This window comes from Triticum aestivum, chromosome 3B, assembly GCF_018294505.1.
Source record: "Triticum aestivum cultivar Chinese Spring chromosome 3B, IWGSC CS RefSeq v2.1, whole genome shotgun sequence".
Classification (NCBI taxonomy): domain Eukaryota; kingdom Viridiplantae; phylum Streptophyta; class Magnoliopsida; order Poales; family Poaceae; genus Triticum; species Triticum aestivum.
In genome coordinates, this window is record NC_057801.1 from 610,669,106 (window position 1) to 610,677,695 (window position 8,590).

General features: G+C 43.6%; 1 pseudogene; it reads left to right on the forward strand.

Annotated features, from left to right (window-relative positions):
• Positions 1-2,382: 2,382 nt before the first annotated feature.
• Positions 2,383-3,114, forward strand: LOC123067628 (uncharacterized; annotated as a pseudogene).
• Positions 3,115-8,590: the final 5,476 nt, after the last annotated feature.

An 8,590-nucleotide genomic window follows, 5' to 3' on the forward strand; every position in this document is an offset into this window, starting at 1 on the left:
GTGTCGATGTATCATAGGCGCCTTAGGTCCAATGAGTGGATGACATATGTCCCAACGGTGAGCCCATACGTGTTTCCTCAAGCCAATGATGATTTTACACGTGGAAAATCCCCATTGGTCGGGGTTGTTAACGGATTATCGGATCCAAAACCGGACCCAATAGCTTAACGTCGTTCCATTACGATGGATGCCACGTGTCGGTCACCCTTGACGAAAGCACTTCTGTGACGCGCGATTTATCGTCATGAAAGTGGACACTTCCGTGATGATAATTTTGGTAATGTCATGGAACACTTCTACGACAGCACAAGTATGACTATCTTGATTCTGTCATAAAATCGTCATGGATGTACATGCATGACAAAAAAGTGACCTACTGTGACAAACACGTATCATCATGGAATTGTATTTTTTTGTAGTGGTGTTCTTACTTTGCTCCACACACGTCCATATAGTCTCTGTTGTGTGTCATCCGTCTGTTCGTACCCCACTCCCCCTCCTTGGTTCCTTAATTCCAAGATAGTCTCCGGCAGCCATGGTTGACGCTCCAGTTTCCACTCCATCTTGTGCGTTCTGCCAATATCCCCTCCCTCCTTCCTCATCTATCCCCTCCCCAATTCTTTCTCCATGGAATTTAAGAAATCTTCTACCCCCAATTCTCTGATTCCCGTTCTTTCACCGAGTTCGGCGTGACTTACTGCTATAGGTTTGGGATTATATACACAAATGGGATGTTCTAAGGCAGACAGGGGTTGCAAACTTATCTCTTTCACCTAATCAACCATCTCTTTCACCCAATCAATTGTGGTTCTGAATTGTTGTTATATTTTCTCCCCAATTTGATGCAGGTGGTGTCAGTGTATGGACTGGCGACTTGTTCTACTTGATTGGCTGAAGGAGTACTCTTATGCCTCCCCCTCGTTTCCGTCCCCGACGTTCATGTGCTGATAGTACTTAGTTCCCCATTCGAGATAAGAGACTGAATTAGATTGATCCTGCACTAAGAATATATCCAAAGGCGCCAATGTTGACTTCTGTGTTGAGACTCTTCTTTGGCTATGACTCATGACTGAATCTTCTCAAGAGACACATTTGTAGCTTGTTATGTCAAGGTTCTTCCAACGCAGATGAAAAAAATTTAGCAGTGAGCAATCTACTATCAACTTCTCCATTCTCGCTATATTTGGTTGATCCAAGGGCGAAATGAAAACTATGTGTTGTTGGACATGATCGATCGAAGGAAAACATGAAAACCATGTGTTGTTGAACAATCAGGTTTCATTCTCTCGTAGGGACTTTCATAACATGAAGACTACCATCCTGAAAGGATTTAGAGTTTTTGTTGGATCCAGTTTGACACATATATTTCTGGTTTATAAAACTCGTCCAGATTAACAATTGTTTGTGGATAGGTATAACTATGCACATTCCTAATATGCACATTCCTAATGCACGTACAAAACTGAACACACACAACATGTGTTATGATGCTGGGGCGTCTTCTTTTTTTCCTCAACATCAACTATGCAGCTACCAGTATAAGTAATATGAAACAACAACAGTTAAACTAGGGTGGCTTGTTCCCACAAATAGAGCCCCCACTTTGGCAAGATTCCCCCTGCATTGTAGCTGGATTAGTAAATAGCAGATGAAGCAATTAGTCCAGTCTGGGACACTAGGTGGAAACTTGCATCTAAATAAACACCCAACAAAAAATAAAAACCCTGAACCAATTGGACACAAAAAATGGTTAGATGCGGTTTAGTTAGGGACATCTCGGTGTACCCTCATGCATACCTAGTGGCCATAGATATAGAAGATACTTATTCTTGCATCAAGTTTTGTTCATTGACTACAAGATCCTCGCTGGATGCCAAGCTAAGTACTTGCTATACAATATAGGTGTTTATGAGCTGTGAAGATTACTTTGGTACTTACATATGGGCACTACAACTGGAAAACTGTCTTCACCAATCGGTGAAGACAACCTAAGCCAAGTACAATTCTCAGCAATGGGATGAAGATAATTTTATTTCAGTCAACTTAGCAAATTACACAAAGTGGTGGTATATTCTAGACCAATTTTATGTAAACTATCTCAATATCTCTACTATTAAAGGAGGATCAAAAGTCATGATGGTTCAACCTTGTTCGATTCTCACCTCCTTCTTACGACAGCCATCGCACGACCAACCTCCACCCCACCTCGTCAGCTCCACACAAAGGAAAAAATGCAATCCACACAATAAAGAAAAAACACGACGATTCGACCTCGCTCCCACGCTCCCCCGATGATAAAGAACGAAAAACATCCACGATCGCACACCCCATCTCCCACAACCCTCCCCCCCTCTCTATCTCTCTCTCTCTCTCCCGAGAAACATGTCGCCGCTGTCCAAATTGAATCAGCCGCTCTCCCTCGTGCTCCTGGCCGCCGACGCCCTCAAGTCGTGGCACCAGGCGGTGCTGCCTCCAGCAGCTCCCTCCTGACTGGTGCTTGCTGGCAGTCACATCGTCCAAGCCCAAGACGAAGGCCAACCCTGAATCCCTCGTCGGCTCTTTGTCTCCATCCGGCAGCGAAGGGTCTCTCTCTCCCATCGCAGTCAGCCGTGGCTTCCTCTATCCCTCCTCACTGATGAGGCCAAGATCAGATCCACGCCATGCAGGTGTCCACCATCGCCGACCTGAGGAGCCTCGCCGCCTCGAGCCTCAACTTGCTCAAGCGTAACCTCGGCGCTCCATGGTGACTCTGCCCATGACCTCAAGGCCTCTCACTCCTGAATCTCCAAGCGCATCAAGGTAACCTCTCTGATGGATCACCTTTGGTGTCTGCTGATGTTGTTCACTTAAGAAGTTAAGATGCACACACAGAGCTCCCTAGAGTTGGCGGAGAAGGAGCATATACAAGAAGTTGATGACAGAGGTGCAGTTGTCTTCGTCTTGCGGTACTGCAGTGAGCGAACACACACATATTTGAACTTTAGTTCAGTTATTTACTAACTTGGTTGGCACTAATCAGTTTGCAAGGTGACCTTACCTGAGATGGCAAAGTCCGTGGCCATAGTTATTCATGGCTTGCGCAGTCACTACATCATCCCACCTACGCGAGCTTAGCATAGCTCTGTTAGTTGGTAATCACTTCTCCTGTCATCAACTTGACATATGAGTTGGTCATGTTCAGTAATTTTTCATGAACGTATGAGTGCTTGTCCATGAAAATTGGCAGGTGTAGTATGTATCTACCAGGGATAGTAATTATTGTTGGTTACAGGTTACCAAAGTGTTGTGGCTCCTTCGTCATCTACCACGACACCTGCGAGCTCGCCGAGTCAATGCTCTCCACCCATTCGTCCCTCTTTGTTGGTTTACTCCCGTCCTGCACAAGGTTCTACACAACATGTGCCTTGTTGGATGCCTTCGATGCTCCACTCCTGATCAGGTGTGGCATGCAACATCTGATCGATGCACCAAACAACAAAAGGGCCCAGCGGTGGAATGCTCGGGAGGATGCATCAATGCGGAAGGTCATTACAGAGGAATTTTAGGGGAATCCTACCAAGGATCCTGCACAATGTGAGCCTTGTTGTTGTATGCCTTCGAGACATCGAGGCTACGGTAAACATGGAGTAATTCCTTCAGGAAGGTAACCTCTTGTTTTGGGTAGTGCAGTTTTCTTGAAGCTACCTAGATAGGTATAATGAAGATGATGGGTTTGCTTCAGCATAATTTCTGTTTCAGTTATAGAGTTCTTTGAAGGCTACAACAATTATAATATGAACCAATTGTGAACCTATCATTTGTTTTGATTAGTTGTAAGTTGTTCTGTGGTATACAATTTCAGATTGGTGGTCTTGAAGTAATTACACACATTACTTCTTCTATTAGGTGTATGCATGCATGCGCATGTGATTACAATGAAAGTGCACATACATGATTTTTTTAGTTTTCCCCACTAACTGAAAGCATATTGTTGGAGTAAAAGCTCTCCACTACAGTACCATCCATAAGAAAATAACAAACATGCAAATATTCAAGAACTTATGGTGTCTTTCCTTGTTACTGATCAGAAAGAAATCTCACAATTGTAGAATATTTGCAAGCATACCAAATTTTATGGTTCTAGACATTGAGACCACATAAACCATATATGATGGATTTTTTGCCATAGTGTTTAGAAATAGCATCGAGTTACAAACTATTTTGAAGCATACCGAATTATATAAGTTTGTGGGCATCTATTAGGTGTAAGTTGTCCTTTCAGGGGTTTAGTCATACTGCAGACAACATAGTTCGTAGGAAAAGGAACATGCTATAGCTCATTATTGTAAGTATTGTTTGCAAGATGAATTTGCATCATGTAGGTAGTGAATACTGAAATCATGATCAAGTTCTCTTGGCACTTCTTGTACAAGCACCATCTGCTATGAAATCTTTATATTGTTTTATGAGACAATTTACAAGCACCATCTGAGTGAATGAGGAATGCTATGGCTAGCAGCTACTGCGAGCTGCAGCGGACAATGGCAGCAGCGGCAGGCAACCGAACAACGCAATGTCGGTGGCAGGCGGATAGTGGCCAGCAGCCCTATCGATAGCTGATGTTGTGAGAAGATTTGACGACTAGAGCGTTGTCTTTGTTCTCTGTTCCTATAGGAGGATACAATTCCATTAACCGTTCAAACAAAAATCATTCCATTAGGGAGTTGTCTACTTTGTGATCTATTGTCATTGTTCTCTGTTCAGACTAACAATTAGATATAGTTCTTTATGTATTTATTAGTGCATTCTTCTTGTCATTGTTTTAAAGATTGCATATGTATATGTGTGACTAGAGATTATGCCTTATAGGTGTTTCCGTTGATTTGGGAAATGCAAGTAAGGTGTACATGTTAGTTTCCAGTGTTCATTGTAATTTCCTTGCCTTGGATGTAATTTAGATATGCGACATTGGACTTTGTTTCTGCATTTAATTTATTAACACTCTAGAGTCAACGCTGCCTCGAACGTCGTGATGGTTCATCCTCGTTCGATCCTCACCTCCTTCTTACGACAACCATCGCGCGACCAACCTCCACCCCACCTCATCAGCTCCATGCAAAGGAAAAAATGCAATCCACACGATAAAGAAAAAACATGACGATTCGACCTCGCTCCCATGCCCCCCAATGATAAAGAAGGAAAACATCCACGATCACACACGTCGCACACCCCATCTCCCACAAACCCCCCTCTCTCTCCCGAGAAACTTGCCGCCACCATCCAACTCAAATCAGCCGCTCTCCCTTGTGCTCCTGGGCGCCGACGCCCTCAAGCTGTGGCACCAGGCGGTGCTGCCTCCGGCAGCTCCCTCCTGACTGGTGCTCGCTGGCAGTCACGTCGTCCAAGCCCAATACAGAGGTCAGCCCCGAATCCCTCTTCGGCTCCTTGTCGCCATCCGACAGCGAAGGGTCTCTCTCTCCCATTGCAGTCAGCCGCGGCTTCCTCTATCCCTCCTCACTAATGAGGCCAAGATCAGATCCACGCCGTGCAGGTGTCCACCGTCGCCGACCTGAGGAGCCTTGCTGCCTCGAGCCTCAACTTGCTCAAGCATAGCCTTGGCACGCTCCACGGTGACTCTGCCCATGACCTTGAGGCCTCTCACTCCCGAATCTCCAAGCGCATCAAGGTAACCTCTCTGATGGATCACCTTTGGTGTCTGTTGATGTTGTTCACTTAAGAAGTTAAGATGCAGACACATAGCTCCCTGGAGTTGGCGGAGAAGGAGCATATACAAGAAGTTGATGACAGAGGTGCAGTTGTCTTGCGGTACTGCAGCGAGCGAACACACACATATTCGAACTTTAGTTCAATTATTTACTAACTTGGTTGGCACTAATCAATTTTTAAGGTGACCTTACCTGCGATGGCAAAGTCCGTGGCCAGAGTTATTGATGGCTTGCGCAGTCACTACAACATCCCACCTACGCGAGCTTAGCATAACTCTGTTAGTTGGTAATCACTTCTCATGTCATCAACTTGACATATGAGTTGGTCATGTTCAGTAAATTTTCATGAACGTATGAGTGTTTGTCCATGAAAATTGGCATGTGTAGTATGTATCTACTAGGGATAGTAATTATTGTTGGTTACAGGTTACCAAAGTGTTGTGGTTCCTTCGTCATCTACTACGACACCTGTGAGCTCGCTGAGTCAATGCTCCACCCATTCGTGCCCTCTTCGTTGGTTCACTCCTGTCCTGCACAAGGTCCTGCACAACATGTGCCTTGTCGGATGCCTTCGATGCTCCACTCCTGATCAGGTTTGACATGCAGCACCTGATCGATGCACCAAACTACAAAAGGGCCCAACGGTGGACTGCTGGGGAGGATGCATCGATGCGGAAGGTCATTACAGAGGAATTCCAGGGGAATCCTATCAAGGATCCTGCACAATGCGAGCCTTGCTGTTGTATGCCTTCGAGACATCGAGGCTACGGTAAACATGGAGTAATTCCTTCATGAAGGTAACCTCTTGTTTTGGGTAGTGCAGTTTTCTTGAAGCTACCTAGATAGGTATAATGAAGATGATGGGTTCACTTCAGCATAATTTCTATTTCAGTTATAGAGTTTTTGAAGGCTATAACAATTATAATACGGACCAGTTGTGAATCTCTCATTTAAGGGTGTCACGGGCTAATGGTGCTGAGCCCCCAAAATGTATTATAGCCAATGGATATTTCTGAGCCAAATAATATCATCATCTATGATGCCAAATAAAATTGCACTATAAGAAGTTTCACTTAGACCTAATATAACATGCGGGGCAAGGAAATATACTTGAGCGACATGAGGTCATTGCCCCTATAGGGAAAGTAGATATTTGTCTGAGTGATGCATGCTACACTCAGGCTCATCAAATACAATGATCTTTTGATCAATGTATCTTTATGTAAGTTTGTTGTTCCATGGCAACGCACGGGCATTCGACTGGTATCCTGCTAACATCGTGAAATTTAAAACAAGCTCGATTACGTTTGTGCTATTACTTCAGTTTGCCAATTATTTGTGGACTTAAAATATATTCAATTGTATGTTGATCAAACCTAATATTCATGGTACCAAGCTACTGTAAGTTTACACATACCATATGGAAACTATGTAAGTTTCAAAAAGTGCCAGTGGATGATATTCTTATTTTTCAGAGAAAGGCAACTAAGTTCAAATGATTTTAATTAAAAAGATTAGTCCTATCGACAATAGATGGGCGTAGCAATGTGTGCGACAGTACTTTCTTGCATACCACTCAGATTCTTCTCTAATTAGATAGCAACATTTTTTAAATCAAGACAAATATAAGTACAAGAAAGCACAATATTCGAAGAAATTTATATAAGGACGCGACTAACCACCAGCCGACTGGTGGTTAGCGACAAATCCGCACGATCGTACACTTGCGTCCCTCCCCGCGCGTAACCCGCTTCGGCAGCTCCACCCACGACCCAGCCTTCTCTCGCGAGGCCCACCGCGCGTAACGCATTGAGGCCCAAGACAGTTAACACAGCCCCTTTGGCCCACCTCCCCCCTCCTGCACGTGACTTACCAACCCAAAACCTAGTTTCTTACCTCCATCGCAAGAAACAGCCACCTGCCCCGATCAGTTCTCTCCTCTCCTCCCCGACGCGCCTCCATCACCAGCGACCTCGGCCCTAGATCTGATCCACCAAAAAAAAGGAAACCACGAAGAACACCACCAAAACACAAGGATTTGAGGGAGGGCCCTGGTTTACCACAAGAACATCATAGGGGTTACATCAGTTCATCTCAATTTCGTCATAATCAGGCAAAAAAGAAAGGAGGTAAGTGATTCAACATCTCGATTGAATATAGATTACCAGAGTGTGTGCATTGAGTAATCAACATCCTCTAAAGACTTATTCAACATAAAAAAGATCCTTTTCTTCCTTTTTATATTGAACAAACCCATGTTAGAGCAAGTTATCATGCTAATTCATTACAAATTACCAGGAAAACTCAGAACCAAAGGTGCTAAAAACACTACAAGAATACAATGTGTTGCCACCAGACTTTTTTGATAAAAAATGATGTTCATGAAATGAGGTTGATAGAAACTATCGCTATCATACTCCCATATGTTGGTTACTGCCAAAATGATACATGTTATAAAAAAGAAGTAATCAGTGCAGTAAAAGGAAAAATATATAGTTGTTGTGAAAAAATAATCAAAATTGCTTGTAATTGTGGAAAATTAATGGGTGCATTCATATGTGCTAGCAGGTTCTGCAAGACAAGAAAATGGCGAATGACAACGGAGGTAATGTGGATATCATGATAAGTGGTGTGGGGACAAAACAACAGTGTGAATATGCACACACGGCAAGCTTTGGTTCTGCCAAAACAGATGAAGGTAAAACATTTACCGTGCTACCACATTTTTGTACACAAACTTGTTACCATCGTACTTGAATTGCAACTACCACCCTATGTTATTTACAACTATCACATTCACCATGAAACAGTTGACAAATCACGTAGCTTGATGCACACAGGTTACCATGAATGTAGGTACAATTACCACACTTACTGCATACAAA